The sequence below is a fragment of the Lontra canadensis genome, unplaced genomic scaffold (assembly GCF_010015895.1).
Source record: "Lontra canadensis isolate GAN:19392208 unplaced genomic scaffold, GSC_riverotter_1.0 scaffold4, whole genome shotgun sequence".
Classification (NCBI taxonomy): Eukaryota; Metazoa; Chordata; class Mammalia; order Carnivora; family Mustelidae; genus Lontra; species Lontra canadensis.
In genome coordinates, this window is record NW_022630998.1 from 39,294,427 (window position 1) to 39,314,513 (window position 20,087).

At 43.2% G+C, this 20,087-nt stretch overlaps 1 protein-coding gene across 2 annotated transcripts in view; it reads left to right on the forward strand.

Moving 5' to 3' along the window:
• The first annotated feature begins 12,486 nt into the window (after positions 1 to 12,486).
• The window catches only part of ZNF366 (zinc finger protein 366), a 67,837-nt gene continuing 60,236 nt past the window's right edge, over positions 12,487 to 20,087 (forward strand). Inside the window, exon 1 of one of the 2 annotated variants that reach the window (XM_032848734.1) lies at positions 12,487 to 12,776. The gene's annotated coding sequence lies outside the window, so the exon portion shown is untranslated. The remainder of the gene's footprint in view (positions 12,777 to 20,087) is intronic. The other variant, XM_032848727.1, reaches the window with a different exon arrangement.

Sequence of the window (20,087 nt, forward strand, 5' to 3'; positions counted from 1 at the left end):
TGATTGACAAGAATCCCCACCTCTGGTGGATTGCAGGTCTTTCCTATTATCCCCCACACCAGGAATTTATCAGAAGTACAGTTCAATTTTTCGGGTAGTTCTTTAGGATTGGCAAAAGCCCAGAAGGCAAAATCAGATTTGAATATCAATCCTATTCCATGAGTTCTCCTCCTCTGGATTTTGGCTTTTAAACTCCTCACTACCTTGTTGACATTTTGAGGCCTTTAAGATGTTTTTCATATTTCATCTCAAAATTCTTTAGTTTTTTTTTTAGTGGAGGCTTGGTCCAAATTTCCCAGTCATCAGTTATTGGGACTAGACATTACAATTTAGTCATCAGAGGAAAGGAAAATTTTCATAGTCCTTTATTTCTACTTTATGTTTATCAACTTGTTAGTCCCTATAAAGTACTTTGCATATGCCAAGAATGTAATTTATCTAACAGAACCAATATTGTTATTGAGCACTCATCAAATCCATCCTTTCAAAGAACCCTATCTGGTATGATACAAAATAGATCATAAGACATTTTTAAGTCATGACTACTTCTAGCCTTTGGACTTTAGTATGATAAATTGATGGCCCACGAACTTGTAAAAACATAATGAAAGATCCAGGGATCTTATATAACATACATACATAATATATCCTACTAAGAGCACTTGCTCTTCCCACTGAATAAAAGCTTCTACCCCTTCCCTTGCCTCTTTCAGATGTTTTCTCTGTTCTCACCTTCTTACTGAGGCCTTCCCCAGACATTCTACTTGAAACTATAAACTCTACCTCATTCCCACACTTCTTAATTTCCCTTGTTCTTTTATCCATCTTCCTCCACCATTTTATATACTATATATTATATACCTTGGCTCTATTTATGGCTGCCTCTCCAACTTTGATATATCTGTTTAACTTCTACGTTCCTGGGTTATAAAATAGGACTAAGAAAACTATCCCGCCATTCTTCATATAGCTTTTTCACATATAAGCATAGTAATAGATCAGGAAGAAAGTCTAAAAATGATTTTTTTGAAAAAAAGAACCAAATGAAAATTCTAGAACTGAAAATTACAACATCAAAAAGAATCTACTGGTTGGGCTTAACAGTAAAATAGAGAGAACAGAACAAAAATCAGTGTACTTTAAAATAGTTCAAACAATGGTAGAAATGAAGAACAGAGAGAAGAGAGATTTAAAAAAAAAAAATGAGCAAATCCCCAGAGACCTGTGGACAATATCAAAAGGTCTAATATATGTGCAATTGGAGTCACTGAAGGAGAAAAGAGAAAAAAGGGGGCAGCAAAGACTATTCGAAAAAAGAATAGATGAAAAACATCACAATTAGGAGAAAGATTTAAATTTACAGATTTGGAAAGGAGAGCAAACCCACACAAAATAGATTTAAACACACAAAAAAGCATAGGCATATGAGTGTCAAACTGCTAAAAATGAAATTTGATGAGAAAAACTTGAAGAAGAAAGAACCAAAGGACTTCTACAAACTCATCCCGCATCAAGTAAAATATTGCAACCAAAGTTTAGTGAGCTTGGAGTACTGGGGAAAATTTTACACTGGAAACATTGCTGCTTTTCACTACGTAGCACAACAGGTATGCCAGGAGTTCACTGACAAGGAGCGTCAGATAAAAGAGAAATGGCTGGCTGGAGAGGATATTAACAGCCCTTTATTTCCCTTTTGGTTGGGCAAGTCTCCCCTGGGAAACAGGATGATACAGGCTCACTGAAGGCAGACAGACTTTGACACAAATAATTCTAAAATCAGGGAAAGAGAGAAGTGAGATCCTCATGGTAAGCTTGCGAATGGCCTGACCAGAAAGTCTAGCGCTTCTTGGAGCCAGGGGAATTTCTGAAGTAGAATTAGAGGAAAGAAATTTGGGGGACATGGGGAAGTCCCAGAAGATTTTGATTATTTGCCTGCATTTGTTTCCTCGGTGTGATTTTCTTCCTTCACACTGTGATCTAACCCTTCTCAGGGTGGGTAGGTCTCATGAACAAGTCTTTTGAAAAATAAGAAGGCAGATCATTCTTTCCCTTCCCTTTCATGAATACATCACAGAGTTCTAGAGGTAGCTGTAGACAGATCAGTTTTCCAGGGAAGGGTTCTTAACTCTTTTTGGCAGATGTGGTGTCTTTAGTTCATGGAGGATGATTTTAATGACTGAGAACAAATAAATAAAACTCCCAAATGTAAATCCAAAGTTTGTTGCTTGTAATTATATTTTCCACGCTAGACTAGAAATGAGGTTATAGCTTATTTGTGATATAAACCTCTTTTCCTCTTTTTGTTCCCCCTTCCTTCTCCACCCACCCATGATTCCCTCACCATCTTTATGCTTTAGGATCAATATTCCTCAGGGAAGGGAGGAGTAGAGCAGTCCAAGCAATCGGTACAGTTTGGTTGCCTGATGTGGAGGCAAGTGCCCAGTGTCAGGTCCCACGGCTGCACACCAATGGGAAAGGTGCAAACTCCCAGCATCGCAGCAAGTCTTCCAGGCCTGTCTGCAGCCCTTCCTGTGAGCAGAGGCCTTTTCCTGTGTTTGAACTCACCACCAATGGCTGTCCTACCAAAGGTAAACAGCAGCAGTCTAAGCAAACTACCCTTTTTCCAAAAGAAAGCTTTTAACTTTTCTTTTGGAGGAGGCAGAAGGGGGTTGTTTGAGGACTGGGTGGAGGAGGACAGGGAGGAGGTGAGACCAGAGGAAACACAAGTGACCCCAAGCCTTGCCTTGCATGTTCGTTCTCCTCTTCTCTTCTCTTCTCTTCTCTTCTCTTCTCTTCTCTTCTCTTCTCTTCTCTTCTCTCTTCTCTCTTCTCTCCTCTCCTCTCCTCTCCTCTCCTCTCTTCTCTTCTCTTCTCTTTCCTTTTCTTTTTTTTTCACCTCCCTCATTATTTTTGGCTGGCTCCTTTGTGCAGGCTGCCTTCTATTAGCTGACAGCTGCTTTGAACAGCAGTCGTATCAGGTCATCTGCGAGCTGTGCACTTCTGCTCACATCACTCTGAGGCCTCCAGTTTGTCAGCTTCAAAGCGCCTCACAAGTGGTGACTTGCCTCCTTTGGGGTGAGTGTTAAAAGACGGGGAAGCCTGGAAAAACTCATGACACTTCTGGAATTAAGCCCGGAAGCTTCTATCTCATTTTGCAGAAGAACAAATCAGGACCAGGGCTCCTGGGTGGCTCAATTGGTTGAGCATCAGACTCTTGGTTTCCACTTGGGTCAGGATTTTGGGTCCTGTTACAGAGCCCGTGTCGGGCTTCTCACTCAGTAGGCTGAGCACCAGGTCGGAGTAGCTTGAGAAATTCTCTCTTCCTCTCCCTCCCCCTGCTTGTGTACTCTCTTTGAAATAAATAAAATCTTTAAAAAAGAGAATGAGTGAAGAAATCAGGACCAAAGAAGAGCAGTAAAGCCTACTGCCAGGCCTTGTGGCCAGTAAGTGGAAGGATGGGGAACCAGATCTCCTCATGTCTAATCTCAAAGGGGCTCTTCCTGGTCCTTGCATTTATTTATTTATTTATTTACCTACTTATTTATTTATTTATTTATAAATACTACATTTTTTAGAAGATTTTACTTATTTAAGAGAGAGAGCAAGAGAGAGAACAGGGGCATAAAGGCGGGGGGGTGGGGTGGGGAGGAGTAGAAGGTGAGGGAGAAGCAGACTCCCTGCTGAGCAGAGATCCTGATGCAGAACTCAATCCTAGCACCCTGGGATCATAACCTGAGCCTCAGGAAGACACTTAACCAACTGAGCCGCCCAGGTGCCCCGGACCTTGCATTTAAAACCATGTTTCTCAAGGAATCTTAGCTTCCTCCTGTGTTGGGGATGATGACATTTGAGAGGGGATGGGGGAAGGAAGGGTGGAGGAGAATGCCTAATGGCCCCTTCAATGGGAGACCTTCTCTTTGATCTCATTCATTCATTCAACAAATATGTATGGAGCGATTTCTATGTTCCAGGTAACTTCTAGACGCTAAGGATAAAACAAAGAAGTCAGAAAGTTTGGGTTCCCAAAAAGTTTGTAATCTGTTGTTTGTACTTGTCTCTAATAAGTTTGTGTTTTTGGTAAACTGGTTCTGTTCTTTTTTTTAAAATAAAATATTTCCCCCCCAAAATAAAATATTTTCCATATCTAGCTTTCAAAGCCTTAATTGATATTCATCACTCACAGCCTTAAGCGGAGATTCTGCCATTACATAACAAATTAGCTGCTGATCTTCCAACTCCGGGCAGTTTGAAATCTATTTAAAAAAAGAAGAAACACACCTAAAAAAAGATTTGCCCCAGACAGCATCACCTCCGCTCACTGACAAATGTAGGAGAGAAATAAAGAAACAAATCAATGGTACAGATGGCCAGCTGAACACTTACAGTCCGTTTTATCCACCCCAGGGGTCATTCTCCAGTATTCCAGGCAGAATGCAGAAAAGTATGAATACTTTAAAGCCAATCCCCTTTGTTTGGTGATGGGGTGGACATGGATGTGGCAGCTAATAGCCCTGTTGAGTTTCAGAGTCAAACCATGATTGCCGTCAGCAAATAATCCCACCTGGGATTTGGGGTTTGAAAATTTAAGGCCAAAAGTAAACTAACGGCCTTTCTGGTGTTAATGTATTTATTACCTTTCAGGGTGTGACAAATTTCCCCCAAACCTAGTGGCTTCAAAAGCACAAATATTAATTATTTCACAGATTCTATGGGCTGGGCATCAGGAAGAACTTAGCCGGGTGATTTGGCTCAGGAGCTCTCACGAGTCTGCCATCAGAATGGGGCATCAGAAGGCTTGACTGGGCTGGATGAGTCACTGTCGAATGGGGCATGCACAGAGCTGTTAGAGGAGAACTCCGTTTCTCTTCGTGTGCCCCTTTCCACAAGTTACTTAAGTGTCCTTACAACACAGCAGCTAGACTGCTTTCCCCAAAGAGAGCACTCTAAGAGAGTGAATGGAGAGGAAATCTTAATGCCTTTTATGATGGGTCTTCTAAGTCCTTCCCCAGTACATCTGCCTTATTCTGTTTGTAGAAACACATCACTAAGTCCAAGTGATTAGATCTCCAAGGATGGAAAATTGGGCTCCATCTTCTCTTAAAAAAAGGCATATCATAGACGTGTTTTAAGACCATCAAATTCAGGTTCCTTTCTCATATAAAATTTGTGGTTTTTTTGTAGAATCTTAAAACAAATCAGCAGTTTCATCGGCTAATACTTCCCTATAAACTTTAAAAACAAAACCACCATTACATTATCACCCCCTCAAATTAATAATCCCTTACTATCTTTTAAAAACAATGTTTTCAGTTCTAAAATATTAAAACCAAGAGATTCCACATCAAAATTTAGATTTTTTATTTTTTAAAATAAGATGATCCAGTCCCATTAGGCCTATGTTCTCACATGGTCACAAAACACTTTAGATGGGACATGGACCCTTCAATTTGCCATGCTCCTTACCATATCCTCTTGTATTATGCAGGGGGCACTGATCTGTGGTTCATTTAATATTTGGGTTTATCACTGGTCTAGGTCCAAGGAGGCTGAAAAGTACGGCAATGGCATTGAGGGAGAGAAAAGCCTGACGACCAGTGTGAGCTGGGTCCCAGAAGATCAGGAAATGAGTCAGGTTGTAGGTTTTCATAGAATAGCAACAACCCTTGGATCTTATCTATGCAGGGCTGTAGAGATGACAAGGGTAATGTAGGCCTGTAGAGATGACAAGGGTAACCAGAGATCTGGGCATTAGTCAGTATGGTCTTGGAGTATTTGGTTGCTGTTCCTGCACAGAATTTGGAACTGAGGACCTAGAGCCCCAGGCACAATCACCCACCACTGAATCAGCCAACAAATATCAAGTTTTAGTGCTTTTCCTAGGACTGTGGAAGTTACAACCTAAAGAAGGGCCTGACAGCCATGAAAATTGATATAGAATTGGTAAGCCAGCTTTATCATATTTAATTCAATTTATAAATATAAAGAGAGCCATTTCTTGTCCCTTGAGTGCCACAGCCATGTACAATTTTAGGATGCCTGGAGAGAACCTGTATGTGGAGAAAAAGGCCTCTGTGGCCCCTCTGGAGGAAAGCTGAAAGGATGAGCTTTATGGAATTGTGGAAATGAATACTGGAGGAGAAGCCGTGCCCATCTCTAGCAAAATAATGAACCCATAGTTTCTTTTTAACACAACTACTGCCATTCCTTAAATTAACAATGCCCATTTGCTTGTATCAGACTTCTGGAGCTCAGAATGCACTTTCCCATAGACAGCACATGTTCCTTGGTGTTTAGTCCACAGGCCAGACCATAAGACCCATTATACGCTGGAAATAAATCCTAATGCTACCAATCTGTCACCTATAACAGGCTTCCTCAGAAAACTTCAGCCCGAATTCTTACACGGAATACCTAGAACACATTTTCCCCAACCCTAGCAGTTCAGACACTGAGTTCTTCTACTCCATCCCTCAAACTCATTCCCTCTCGGCCAGGTCTGAAGCCACAAGTTTTCAGTGACAGCACTGGGTATTTGCTAGAGGAGAAGGATCTTTTTTGGGTGAATGTTAAGAAATTGAGGCATGGGGATTCCTCTTAGGCCAGTGACAGCAAGACAAGCAGACCAGGAGGCTGGGCTGGAGCAAGGCAGGTAGATACTCAGCTTTGGAGGTTCCCGGAAATTGAGGATAAGGGTGGGGACATGGGAGAATGTGTTGCCATTCAGGAGTATGAATCTTTCATAAGTCAGCTGTCTGTGTGCCAGGTACTGTCAATATTCATTTTCCAACATCCCCTTGTCATACAATATATCAGCATAGCTCTCACATCTTATCATCCCATGACCTCTCCGGGCATTGCCAAGCCCACCGACATCTCTGGATAGGCTCTTAATGGCACGATCAAATTTAGACGAGACTTCACAACTGTTCATCTTCTCCCACTCTTGCCCCTCTAAAATCCATCCCTTGCACAGTGACCACAATAGGCAATCTGAAATGCAAGTCTGATGATGTCATTCCTCTCTGTAAAATCTCCAATGATTTCCCATCCATCTTACCATCAGTTCCAGAATCCAAACTCAGACCTATTGGGCTGCCCCCTGTGTAAACTGCCACCCCATCTCTGTCTGGCACACACCTGCTCAATCTTCAGGTCTCAATTTACATGTCATTTTCTTTTCTTTTCTTTTCTTTTTAAGATTTTATTTATATTATAGAGATAACAAGTAGGTGGAGGAAGGCAAAGAGAGAGGGGGAAGCAGGCTCCCTGCTGAGCAGAGAGCCTGATGCGGGGCTCGATCCCAGGACCCTGGAATCATGACCTGAGCCAAAGGCAGAGGCTTAACCCACTGAGCCACCCAGGCACCCCTACATGTCATTTTCTTATGAGGACCTTCCCTGACCATTTGTCCAGATTTAGTACCAGACTTCAAGCTCTCTTAACTCCTCTACTTCTTCCTCAGAGGACTGACCACAACTGTAATTATTTACACATTCAGGTACAACCTGTTCAGTTTGTTTGCTGTGTCTCTCCTCTGCCAGGCTGTGAAATCCAGAAGCACACGAACTGTAAAGTTTTTTCGGCGAGATAAACACAACACCAGGCAAAGTAGGCACAAGGCAAGATTTATTAAAGGCATCTCCGGCGAAGTTTCAGGGCTCAGGAGAAGGGGAGCCAGGAAAGTTACGCCGGGAGGAGGTGGGCACCCTCGGGGGAGGTTCCGCGACTCTGGAAAGCAGAGTGGCAGAAGTCGCGCCCAAGGCAGGGAGAAGGGGGCTTTTAAGAGGCCTCGAGGGGAGTTCAGGGGTCTTTTGGCAAGTTTCCCTTATTTGGATATTTCGCCTGCTCGTCGGGGTCCCATTGGTCCACTGGAGCCCGGGGCGGGGGTCTCAGATTCCCGCTTGTCAGGGTCCCATTGGTCCACGGAAGCCCGGGGTGGGGTGGGGGGGTTGGCTTTTCAGATTCCTGCTTGGGTCTTTGTTCTCCTGTCCGAGCTCAGGTTTTGTGGCGGGAACTTTCGCCATCTTAAGTAGCCCTTTCTTTCTGCCAACCCAACACGAACCACATCTAGCACAGGGTTTTCTGGTCTGTAAGACATGCTCACCAAATGATTGCAGAAGGAGCCTCTGTGCCACGCATTTTTACCTTTTATGTCATAAAACATGTTACTCTTCAGTCTGAAGGGCCATTCACTGAGATTTTACAATGTGATAAGAAGTGTTTGGTTAGAGGGCAGGGCAAGTTAGAATTGGGGTTCAAGGTCCAAATTCCCTGGATTTGAAATCTTACTCATCATGTGATGTTGGGGGGATAGAACTTCTCCATGCCTATTTCCTCATCTATCAAAAAAGACAAGGGAAAAGACAGTAAGAGCACCTACTTCACAGGGCAGTGTGATGACTGAGTTATGGCATGTAGTGTGTTTATTAGAATGGGGCCTGGTGCTTGGTGAGTATGTGAAAGATGTTAACTATTCCTCTTTACTCCTAATACTATGAAAACTAGGTATTATGTTATTATCTCCCCTTTGTCAAATGAGCAAACTAGAAGCATAAAAAAGACTTTAACTTCAATAAGTTGTTTAAATAAATCCTTCGTATCATTTTTATATGCAGGAGAAAAAAAACTAAAAAGAAAGAAAGAAATGAATGTCCTCATGTTTTGAGACTTGAGACTTGGAGGATGTTGGGGCTTGGCAAGATGAAGAGAATGAAAGATACAAAGATACAAAGGAAGCGTGAAGGCAGTTTCAGGCCCGGGACTAAGGCCTCTCTTCTATGCACCGATATGATGAAACTTAGCATGTCCATAAAAAGCCGAGATGGGGAATGTGGAAGGGAGAGGGGGAGTCAATGGAACCTGACTCAGAGCAGCATCTCCAGGCGGCAGGAGGAAGTCAGAGCTCCAGCTTCGCAAGCCCTTCCAGAGCTGCTCAGGAACTCTGCCAGTTATCTCCAGGGGCATCACCTCCTCAAACTGAATCCATTTGAATTTAAAAACAAAAACAAGCAAACAAAAAAAACCCACGAAAAAAACTATGCCATGCATCTCATGTGGGAGGAAGCAAATGCCAAAAACCAAAACCAACCAAACAAAAGAAAACAAAACAAAATCAAGCAAAAACGTTGTGAATTGCTTAGGGACAAGTGTCCTAGAGGGAGGTGATTCATGTATGAGACATTTTAAAAGACACCTGGCAAGGACAGGAATTCCTGGAGCCCACTTGTAATGGTACCAAACTAGAACAAACCCTCACTCCTTCTAGTCAGCCTCCCCTGTATTAACTGTGGTACTGTCACAAAATAAAATACTCTCTAAAAACATGAACGAATGAGCCATACCTGCACTCTAAAATAGGGGTGAAAGTCACAAATATTGGGGGAGGGGAACCCAAAACAGAACTACAATCTGATATCATCTGTTATGTAAATTCAAAACCAGGTAATTCACATCTATACCAGGAGAGAGATGTCAGGACCATGCGACCCCTGAAGGGAGGTAGTGGCTGGAACGCCAAAGGGTGGGGGTGGAGGGGAGATTTCCTTTTGTTTCTGTTACTCAGATATGTTCATTTTGTGAAAGTTTAGTGACATGCACTTATTTTTTGTGCACTGTTCTGACCATATGCTATATTTCAGTCCACCCTTCATTTCCTCGCCTTCCATGATTGGGGTCAAATTAGTCCTGCGGTCAATAGATAGCCTCAGAGTTCTGGATAACCAGAAGCTTGGAGAAGTACCAAAGAGGATGCTTGCCAATTGGGAAGCCATTTTGCGTAGAGCTCATGTTTCTGTTGCGCTGGTTCTGAGTCCTGGGTCACTGCCTTGGCCTCACTGAATTTTACATCTTGGTTTTTCTTCTTGTCCTCTGATCCCGTCACAGGGTCTTGCAGTCCTCTTTCTACTCAAACAATCTCCACAGTAACCAGTGCCATGTGGGGCTTACCTGAGAGGTGAGTGGCCGAGCCATATTCCATTTCTAGACATGTGTTCCCTCAGTTGTCTGGGGTTCACACATCCATTCCCTTCACTTTCAGTCAAAACCCGAAGAAGCCATGAGACAGCGGGGCAGGAAGCTTCACCAGCTTGAGCTGCCTGGTTAGAAATCTCTCCTGTGAGACCTGATGGGGGGTACTCGGGAGTTTCAGCTTCTAGACACATGGTGGGAGATGCTCCAAGTACCCCAGGAGAACTCTTGATGTGCCTGGCAGGGCAGGGAAGGAGGGAGAAGCCTTTCCTGTGAGCCTCCCAGGCTGGGTTACAACGAGGCCTGTGCGTGGATGGGCTTGGCACAGGCAAGATTGAGAATTCTTTTCCAGAAACTGCGGCAGCCATATTCAGACATTTTGAAAACACAAGACATGGGCTTCCAGGTTTTCCAGAGGTGACGTGGCGGGTCTGGACCGGACGCCACTCCGTTACAGCAAGGCCGTGCGGCTGGGATGGCACATGGCCCCGGCCAGGCCAGCCTGTCTCTGGGCGGGTCAGCTGGCCTGCAGAAAACAACAGGCCTCAACGTGACAGTTCCCACATTCTGCAGACTTGAAAGGGAAATCCTCTGGCCTCTGACTGGGCTCCTGGGGCTCAGCCCTGGTCTTGCCTGAGGCCACAGGAGGAAGAACAATAAGGAAAGGGGGCCTGTTGCTGTCCCTGGCTCTTCAGGTGATCAGACACATCTTCACTCCTGCCAGGGCTCTGTAGCCTGAGCTTCCTTGTTCCTCCAAGTGCCCTCACTGCCTCTGCTGAGCGATGCCACAGAAACCCAGCCCAGCCTCTGCCTACTTCTCCCCACTCACCCTCACCTCACCCCCACCTACTTCCACTTTCTAGTGCACATTCTGGCACGGGGCTTCCTGACGCTTACAAGCGCTCCAGCGTCTGCCCCCAAGCTGCCAGACCTGTAAAAAATCTCTGTACCTATCCCTTCTCCCATGCTCTCATGCTCCTCTTCTGCTTTCTCTGACTCACTGTGATTTTCTTTCCCCTTTCTGCAAAGGCAGGGTGCAGAGGAAGGCCAGCAGGGGGCCCAGGGCCCTAGAGCTGACTCAGGAGACAGAGGAGCATTTTGGGTTTTGCCCCTGATGTGCATGACCTGGGGCAAGTGGGACAGACTCTTGTCTGGGTGTGAGCTTTCTCATGTGCGGATGGGGCTGGGGGACCCAGGCCAGAAATCCCTATGTTGTGCCAGGAGGGGTGCCATCAGTGTTACAAGAAAGAAGACTGTTCTGGCTCGAATAAACCTACTGAGTAACACACATATGCAGATAGATGGAAGGATGGATGGATAGATACACAGATAAATTAATGGGGGAAGAAAACTGTAAAAGAGTAACCTTATTCACCATTGAACCCAATAAAAGTCTTTCGGAGACACTGAATCAGAATCCCCCTTTCCCTGAATTCACCTCAATTGGTCCTTGTGATCAGGTACGACTCTCCACCCTATTTTTTCACAACTGAGTGAAATAAGGAAGTTCCTTGAAGCTGGTTTTTCTTCTGCTGCCACGAAGGTCCACATAACTGCCGGTTCCCGTTTGCGGTGAAAATGGTCTTAACCAGATGAATGAAAGGTACCAGATACACAACACAATCAGAGCGCCCCTCCTCTAACCAGAACTCATGCTGACCCACTGAACTACCACGCACCTCTCGCTTGTTAAAGGATATTCCCTCCATGTCCTCACTCCTTCTAGTCAGCCTCCCCTTCCCTTTTCAACAATTGGCTGGCTTATCCAAGACCTAGGCTGCTTCACTGTCTTTTGAAAACAAATGAGAAATTGCCTTTCAGTTTTTCCAGAGGTGACAAAGTCCAACATGAGCTAACTATGTCCAGTGGCAGTATGGGTGTGTGGCTTTTTGGTATTGTTTTGTTTTCTTTTTGAACAGATCAACAAACATGGAAGCTTGACTTGGTGTTGGCTGCAGAGAGCTCTCAGGAACTAGTACATGAATCTGCTCTGTTCCTGGAAGAAATCTAAGGATCTGCAGTTGGGCTACAAAATGGCAGCAATGCTGGTGTTTTAAAGAGCCCAAGAAGAGCCAGATGTCCTGACTGACCGGCACCCTGCCCAGCCTCATCGGCTGCAGGTTTGCCTCGGGTAACACAACCTTTGCTCAGAGGCAACGTGAAATGATTTGTTCCCTTTTGGCTGTGTCAGTTCTGCAAACCAGATACCAGAGGCTACAAGCTCAGGAGAGCCTGCCTTTCTGGAACACCATTTGTTTGGACAGGCCAGTAAGGCTTTTCATCTCTTTAAACCTCTTGGGGTTGAGGGGGCGGGGTGAGGTGGGGGGGGCATATTTGAGGAATTCCTTTTTTCAAAGATTTTTTTTTTTTTGCCCCTTCTAACATTTTGTTTAAGAGAAAATGAGATGTCTATCTTCTGTTTCCTTATTTTTTTTCAGGAAAGCAAAGGGTTGTTGACTTCCTCCCTCTCCCCTCCCTTCCTTCCTTCTTCCCGAAGGTACTCATCTGAGAAAAAGAGAACGAAGTATTGTTCCTGTTCTCTTTCTTAAGTCATTTGAAACATTGTCCCTGCGAGTTCTTTAAGTTCCCTGCAATCTGTACACAAGAGAAAGAGGGAGAGAGAGAGGGAGAGAGACAGAGAGAGCCAGGGATCAGGTAAAGCACTGGGGCTGCTGCAGCAATTCAGACTCAGGAGCTGGTAAGTTACCCATGCAATCATTTCTACTTCCATTTCAATGTCCTTGGGATGGATACTGCTGTGGGCACCTCCAACAGAAAATGCCTTGCTGGGTATAATCCTTAATCAAAAGGTATGACTGATGGATGGCCCAGGATTTAAGCTTATACTTTTTTTTTTTTTTTTTTTTTTTTTTTAAGAGGATACTGATGCTTTACAGAGCTGAGGCCGGCAGAACTGGGAATAAAATTGCACTGGGGCTAAGGAGAACAGTGTGTTAAGCTGATTTGGGGTACAGATAGCGTGGCTGGGTTAGCCTGGAGCCACTGGAGTGTGTGAGGTGTCTTACTGGAGGGTTCAGTGTTCCTCAGTGCTATGTCCTGGGAAACTTTGGAGGGTGTCTGCTAAGAACTGTGGTTTGCGCTAGGGCTTTTGTTACTTGTTGTCTGGATTGAGGGTGGACTTCTCTTGTTCTTTTCTTTCCATTCAAGACGACCCTTCCCCCAAAAAGAATGTTAAGTTATAACTATTATTCTGCATCACTGAGGCTGGAGGAAAAAGAAACGAATGTCACTTTGAATTGTACTGCATGCTTATGTATTCAGTTCCCACATGTGGACTGAGTGTAAATTTATTACCCCTGTCAATTGAAGATGTCACCTGCCACATGAAAGAAGGCAAAGATTTGGGGGCATATAGCTTTAGTTTTGGAAAACAACATGTGGCTAGAATAGGATTAAGATTGATCTCTTCTGACAGGAGGAGCGAAAAACTAAGCTACAGACGCGATCGAAAAATACTCACCCAGCTCCTGGTTTTCCAAGCACCAGATAGAACAGAGCAAACTGGTCAAGCTTATGCAGACAGCTAGTTTTTAAAAATCTAACTTGCTTCACTTAAACTTGTCAGAAAGGATAATGTTACCAAGAACTCATCATGGCAAGCCATGAGGGAGTCAAGAGCACACTGTCAAAAATAGGCCAGCAAGGTCACTTGGAAAGACTATGTATAATTACTAATATTAGCCATTTAATTCAGAGAGGTGTTGAGTGGGTGAAAGACAAAGATCATGCAGTTTTTTGAATATTCGTTTCTATAAAACTTAGGGAAAGAAGTAACCTAGAAAGTGAAGAGTATGCTAAAAACAACCAGTCTCTCGTTTATAGATTAATTTGGCCAGGCTGCATATGAACCACAACCCAGTAATTAATCTTTACTCAAAACTGAGCCATCATCTTAATGAGACTGAGAAAATGTGCTGCCACCAGGCTGTAATGGACGTTTTGTTCCATTAGTCAGATTTCTTTTTTCTTCTCCTTTTTTCAAGAGGCTTTCCTTATGAGCACTGTAAAATGAGCAATGTAAGACAAGCATGATTAGCGTTTGCCTGCTTCAGGACGCAAAATTATTCTAATAACACTTGAAAGGGGCTTCTAGCCACCCCATTTCATAGATGTTTGGGTCAAAGGCTAGCGAGGACTGACCGACTTGGGCATTTTGCACCTTTTGTCAGCAACTGTGACCCCAGGAGAAAACTCTGGGTTGTGATCTCGACTCGCTTCTTTCGGTTTCATTTTTTCTTGATAACATACTTAATTTTGTGCTTAATTAGAACAACATAGAATGTTCTGCAGTTTGGTTATTGAATAAAAGCATCAGATGAAATACAGTATGACAAAAAATGATGGCAGGGTCACCCTGTCTGAAGACAAGAAAGGTAAAATGTGGGTATGATGCCAATGGCGCAGAAAACAGCCACACTTCTAGCATGCGTCTTCACTGTGGCCTGAGGTTAAGGAGCTCGGGATATGTTCTCTTCTTTAGAAGAAAAAAATATGGATTATTTCCATTTAAGTTGTTAAGCCAGTGCAATGAGAATATTAGTTTGATGCTGGGGGAAAATTTCATCTACATAAAGAGAAAAGCCATTTAGTCTAGTTGCTACCAATCTGTCTCCACTCAACTCCAGGGAGTTGGCACTTATGGAAACTTCCACTGTGTGATTCTTCTTTAGGGTCATTGGAGGCTCTTTTGTGATATCATCAGGGGAACTCCTGCTCGGAATGATTCAGAATTTGATGCAAAGAAGATTTCGTTAATTTATTTGGGTCAAAACTGTGCATCTAATTACAAATTTGTCAAATAAGTGTTAAATTATGTTAGGATGTGTCCTGTAGGTTTTCGTGCTGCAATGTGAATCAAATTAGAGCTTCAAAAGCACGGACTTTGTTGTCCTACAAATTTGGGTTTGAATTCCAGCTTTGTCACTTGCTGACTATGGACCGGACTTAGGACAGGCTGTTCACCCCCCTAAGCCTCAGTTTCCTTAAGTATAAACCTGCATCCATGTAATAGACTTATGAGGATTAAATAAGATTATGTATGTAATGCAATCAACCGTGGCAATTATGGACAACGCATGGCAAGTAGCTGGCAAGTAGCGGAAGTCAATCAATACCAGCTGTAATTTTTTTAAATTTTCATATATTACTTAAGGGTACTGTATTTTTTAAAATGTGGTGAATAGAACACTTCTTCCATAATTTGTCGTCATTATCTTTGGTCAATACTGTGACAAGGGTCTATCAGAACAAAATTCCTCTTCGCAGCTTTAGAGTTGGGCCCACATTTAGTGAAGGTATCCTGAACCCCAAATTCTTGTAAGATAAAGGAAGACAGAGCTGAATGTTTTGATGTTCATTTCCGCTCATGGCAGAAACACCAGATTTAACCTCATTAAAATGCCGGCTGTGTTCAACGGAGCTTGATGCAGGGGAAAGGTTGCCCTGGAATAAAAGTTTTCAGCTTAGATGAGTGTTAGAAGAGACTGCAATTATACTGTAGATGTTCCATTCTCCCTTTCACCTACTTCCCTAAACCGTCGAGCTCTGTGTCGTTGGTGACCTTTTCCCTGGAGATGGAGGGCTGGAGACACGTTTTTTTGGAGACCATCGTGGCAATACCATGACTCAGCCACAGAGAAAGGACTCAAAATGACATGTTGTCTCCCTAGTGAGGGCGGCACCCTTGGTGATCTCTCTCCCGAAACATTTTCGTAAAGAGCTACATAACTTCACGTGGATAATAAGAACACCATTATCACCACAGTGTGTGTAGGTGGCTGGAGGTGGGTGGGGGGTGTGGTTCATCCAACTGCTGTTTTTCTCTCACTTTAAACTTTAAAACATACATGCTGATTAATTTGTCAAATAATAACGATACTTTAGCTCAGGTCTTGGTTAAACTTCCCTCTCTACTTTCCCAAAGAAAACGTACAACCACCACAACGACCAGAAATCTGTCACTTACAACGTGAACCTTTGAGATTCTTTTGTTGGATTTCTGATACAGTAAAGACTTGTTTGAACAACTTATTCTTTGGAGAGCCACCTGAGGTTGGGTTGTTCTACATACTGTGCAAAAGGTACCTTCAAATGTGACTTCAGCGTAATAGAACAAGGAGCAGACTAGGAGTCATAGCACTTAGGTTCTGTTCTCGTCTGACCTCCACCATTCCCTGTATGTATGACCTTGAAGGTTTCTTTACTTGCTTGGACCTCAGTTTTCTTGTCTCCAGAATGATGGAATCAAACAAAATCGGTGATTCTCAGGGTGGTCTGTGTGGGTTCAGTGTGCATCAGAATTTACCTGGGTGCTTGTTCACAATCTTCTCCCCTGCCCACTGCAGTGGGTGATCTGTGAGATCTGATATGACATCCTATGATTTTCTGAACAAATGGTAAGTGTCTTGTCCTGTTTTCTTCAGTATTGCACTGACATTAAACAAAAATGTATGTTTTAAGTGAAATTCCTATTCGGCATCACATATTTTCTCCAGAAATTAGTTTTCAATTGATCGATTTTAATTCTAGGAGCTGTTAGTCTATAAAGTAAGAAATATGCTAGCCAAACAATCTGTTGAGACTAATCAGAGTTCTATAACCATATATAAATCACAAAGAGAGCAATTGCTTAGGTGTATAAATATTGTAATATTGCATGCATAGCATTTTTTGATTTAGGCATTTCTATATTTTCCTCTTACAGTGAGCATGCATTGTTTATTTAGTCAAGAAAAACAGACACTAAATTTTTCTATTCAAGTTTTAAAAATTATTCCTAGTTTCAATCTCATAGACTTTTTGTTTTTGCGTTTTGACAGTGTGTGCTTGCCGAGCTTATTTCAGACATCAGATCCTCGTCCCTAAGTTAGTGGTGACATGGAAAGGCAAAAGAATGATACTGGTGTTTGAAAAACCAGCACACGCAAGCCATGTTAAATCTGCTTTAGTTATAAGGAAAACCTGCAACTTAAAGAAGAAATTGTTCTGATTTTCTTGATTTTGTTTCTACCTAAATCACTCAATTTTTTTCTCAAAGTTTATACCTAATTAAGTGGAGTAGCAAGGGATGCAGGTCTCCATCTGATAGGAACAGAGAGACAAGAGAGACACAACAGCACTCTTAGAAGCAGCTAGCCTAATAATGGCTGCTCGCTTTTGACCATTCAAATAACAAATACTTCAGGGGAAAAACAAAGACATTCAGATAAAGGAATAAGAACATGTCTTCATCAGGAGATATGTGTAAGATAGGAGTTCACCAGAAAATAGACATCACGAGGATAGGGACCTCATCTGTTCACTGCGATGTGCTCAGGGCCTAGAAAAACACACAGCATCTAACAGTTGCAATAAATATTTGTTGAACAGATAACTTAATACTTAAATGGGCTGTAGAGTGAAATATGCTATGTTTACGTAAAGCCAAATGCAGTAGCTAGTAAGTAAAAAAAAGTTCATCAAACTTTTTTAGGGTCTAGGCGATGGCAGACTGCCAGCCTGACATATTTCTTCCCTGCCTCAATTGACTGCAATTATGGCTTGTTCCACCATTATGTGTGTGGCGCTGCTATACTTATGTGCATTAATGTGTCATCTCAGCAAGGACCCCACCTACTCGCTCGTGGGAGATCAACATTTCTCAGATCCACAAAGAAGACTGTCGGTCGCATTTTATTTTCCATTTGTTTTCTGGGCAGATGATGGGTTAGCAAATTGTTTTTGGAGAAAGAAAGAAGGAAAGAAAGAAAGAAAGAAAGAAAGAAAGAAAGAAAGAAAGAAAGAAAGAAAGAAAGAAAGAAAGAAAGAAAGAAAGAGAGAGAGATGGTTTGTTTTTCCTTGGCTGGAAGAGCCGAGGGCCAGAATTCAGCCTTGGAGGAAATGCTTAGGGCTCTCTGTTTTTTTATAGGCAGGGTTGTAAATTCAAGTAAAGGGATGTCACTCGGCTGAGTTTACACAAACACGAAGGGGTGAATTCAGGGAGGGAAATGTGATCTCCTTGTGGTGCACAACACCCTTTCCTTTATATAAGCAGGCAATAGAGATGATCAAATGGACAAACACAGGACAGAGGCAGATCTGTACCTTCTTGGCCAATTTAAAGTGTAAATATAAATATAACAACAACAAGGGGCTCATGGGGTCCAAGGTTTCTGTCATTTGCAGTAGAAACTGAAAAAGCTCTTTCTGTTCACACTGATAAAGCCAAGGACCAGAGCACACAAAGGCAATTTTGACCCATGCTATTTTCCTGTAATATGTTAAGGCCTCACTTAGACCTCATTCTATGATGGCCACAGATCTAAAAGGGCAGAATGAGCACTACCACCCCCCCCACCACCAACGGCAACATTTAGAGAGGAGTCATTTCCAAGTTTGGAGCCTGCTAAGATCTGTATATACATCATTTCACCTTGCCTTCCCATTCTAAGGAGTTAGTGCTTTCTTGCTCTCAATTCAGAAATGATGAAAGCCAACCACCTTGTTTAAGAGATAAACTAGAGGGGCACCTGGGTGGCTCAGTGGGTTAAGCCTCTGCCTTCGGCTCAGGTCATGATCTCAGGGTCCTGGGATTGAGCCCCGCATCGGGCTCTCTGCTCAGCAGTGAGCCTGCTTCCCCTTCTCTCTGCCTGCCTCTCTGCCTACTTGTGATGTCTCTCTCTCTCTCTCTCTCTCTGTCAAATAAATAAATAAAATATTAAAAAAAAAGAGAGAGAGATAAACTAGAGAAAGTAAGTGATTTACTCAAGGTCACTAAATTGACGTTGCTTGTGTCGGGTTTCTCATTAGGAGAAAAAGTTATCTTCAGCTAATAATATTTTTAAAAAATTAAGTATCCCTGAAGGTAGTGCTCCTCAGATGTAGTCCAAGGATCAACAGTGTGGCATCGCCCAGGAGTCTGTTAGAAAAACACAACAACCAGCTTCGTCCCAGACCTCCTGAATCAGAATCAGTATCTTAACATGACCTCCATGGGATTAAGATACACATTCAAGTTTGAGCAGCACTACCTTAAGGGTTTGGCCTATTGTATATGGAGTGATTTCAGAATGTAGGTCCCTCTTCAAAAGAGTTACAAAGCCGTTTGTTAACCTTGACTTTATCTGAGACAACAGAACTCCTTCCTGGAGAGTGATTTCAGTGGTTATTGGACAAGTCTTGAATCTATTGAGCTCTCAGCTATATTAGGCATGATTTTTATGGTCTCACCAAGCAGGTCAGCTCCACACCAAGGGACTCTGATAATCTCAGAGAGAAAGGTCTGGGTATTGTTTTTCAAGTGGGTTCTGAGCACTAAACATCAGAATCACCTGGCACAGATTTCTAGGACTTCCCCAGAACTAATGAAGCTGGGGAGGGGGCCAAGGGTCTGCCTATTCCATAAGCTACTAGCTTAGGATAAGGAAGTCCCATGAGGGGTAGTAACAAGGATTTGGGGTGACATCAGTCCCCGAAGACATGCAGCTTTTCAGCAGCTTGAAAAAAAAATTTTTTTTAAGAAACCATACCAGAGAGAGTAAGCTCAGAGTCCTTCCAGGAAGAAGAGGTATTCTACCAGCTTCTTCCATTGACTGCTGGAGAATGAGGACAAGAAACCCTGCCACTGCCTTGAGTCTGCCTCAGGGAAAAGGATGGGGGCCTCTGGGGTCTCCAGCATCACTGCCAAGGAGCAGATGCCAATACACACACCTCACTCTGCCCAGTTAGAAAACTTCATGGAAAGAATCCTTAAAGTTTCCTTTTCATTGGGACTCACCGTTCTGTCTTGGAACAGAAATCAAGAGGTTGGTATTGTTGGAGGGGTGGGGAAAGGAAGCAGGGCCGGAAGAGAGTGAGGGAGAGGACCGGAATAGCCTCTGGTTTGCTTCGTCCAGGCCTCTGCCTGGATAGAAATGGTGGCTTCTCCCCCTTAATCAAGGCCCTCTGGCCTTCTTCCACAGGAAGTGCAGGGAGATGGAGAACTTCACATTTTCAGCTCTGTTTTATGGAACACCCACCACTTTGTTTCTGGCTGTTTTTCTAGTTCAGGCAGTTTTCTTCCCCACAGCACAGTGGATCCTCCCACCCCCAGCAAACCTTCCCTCCACTGGAGGATTTTTTCA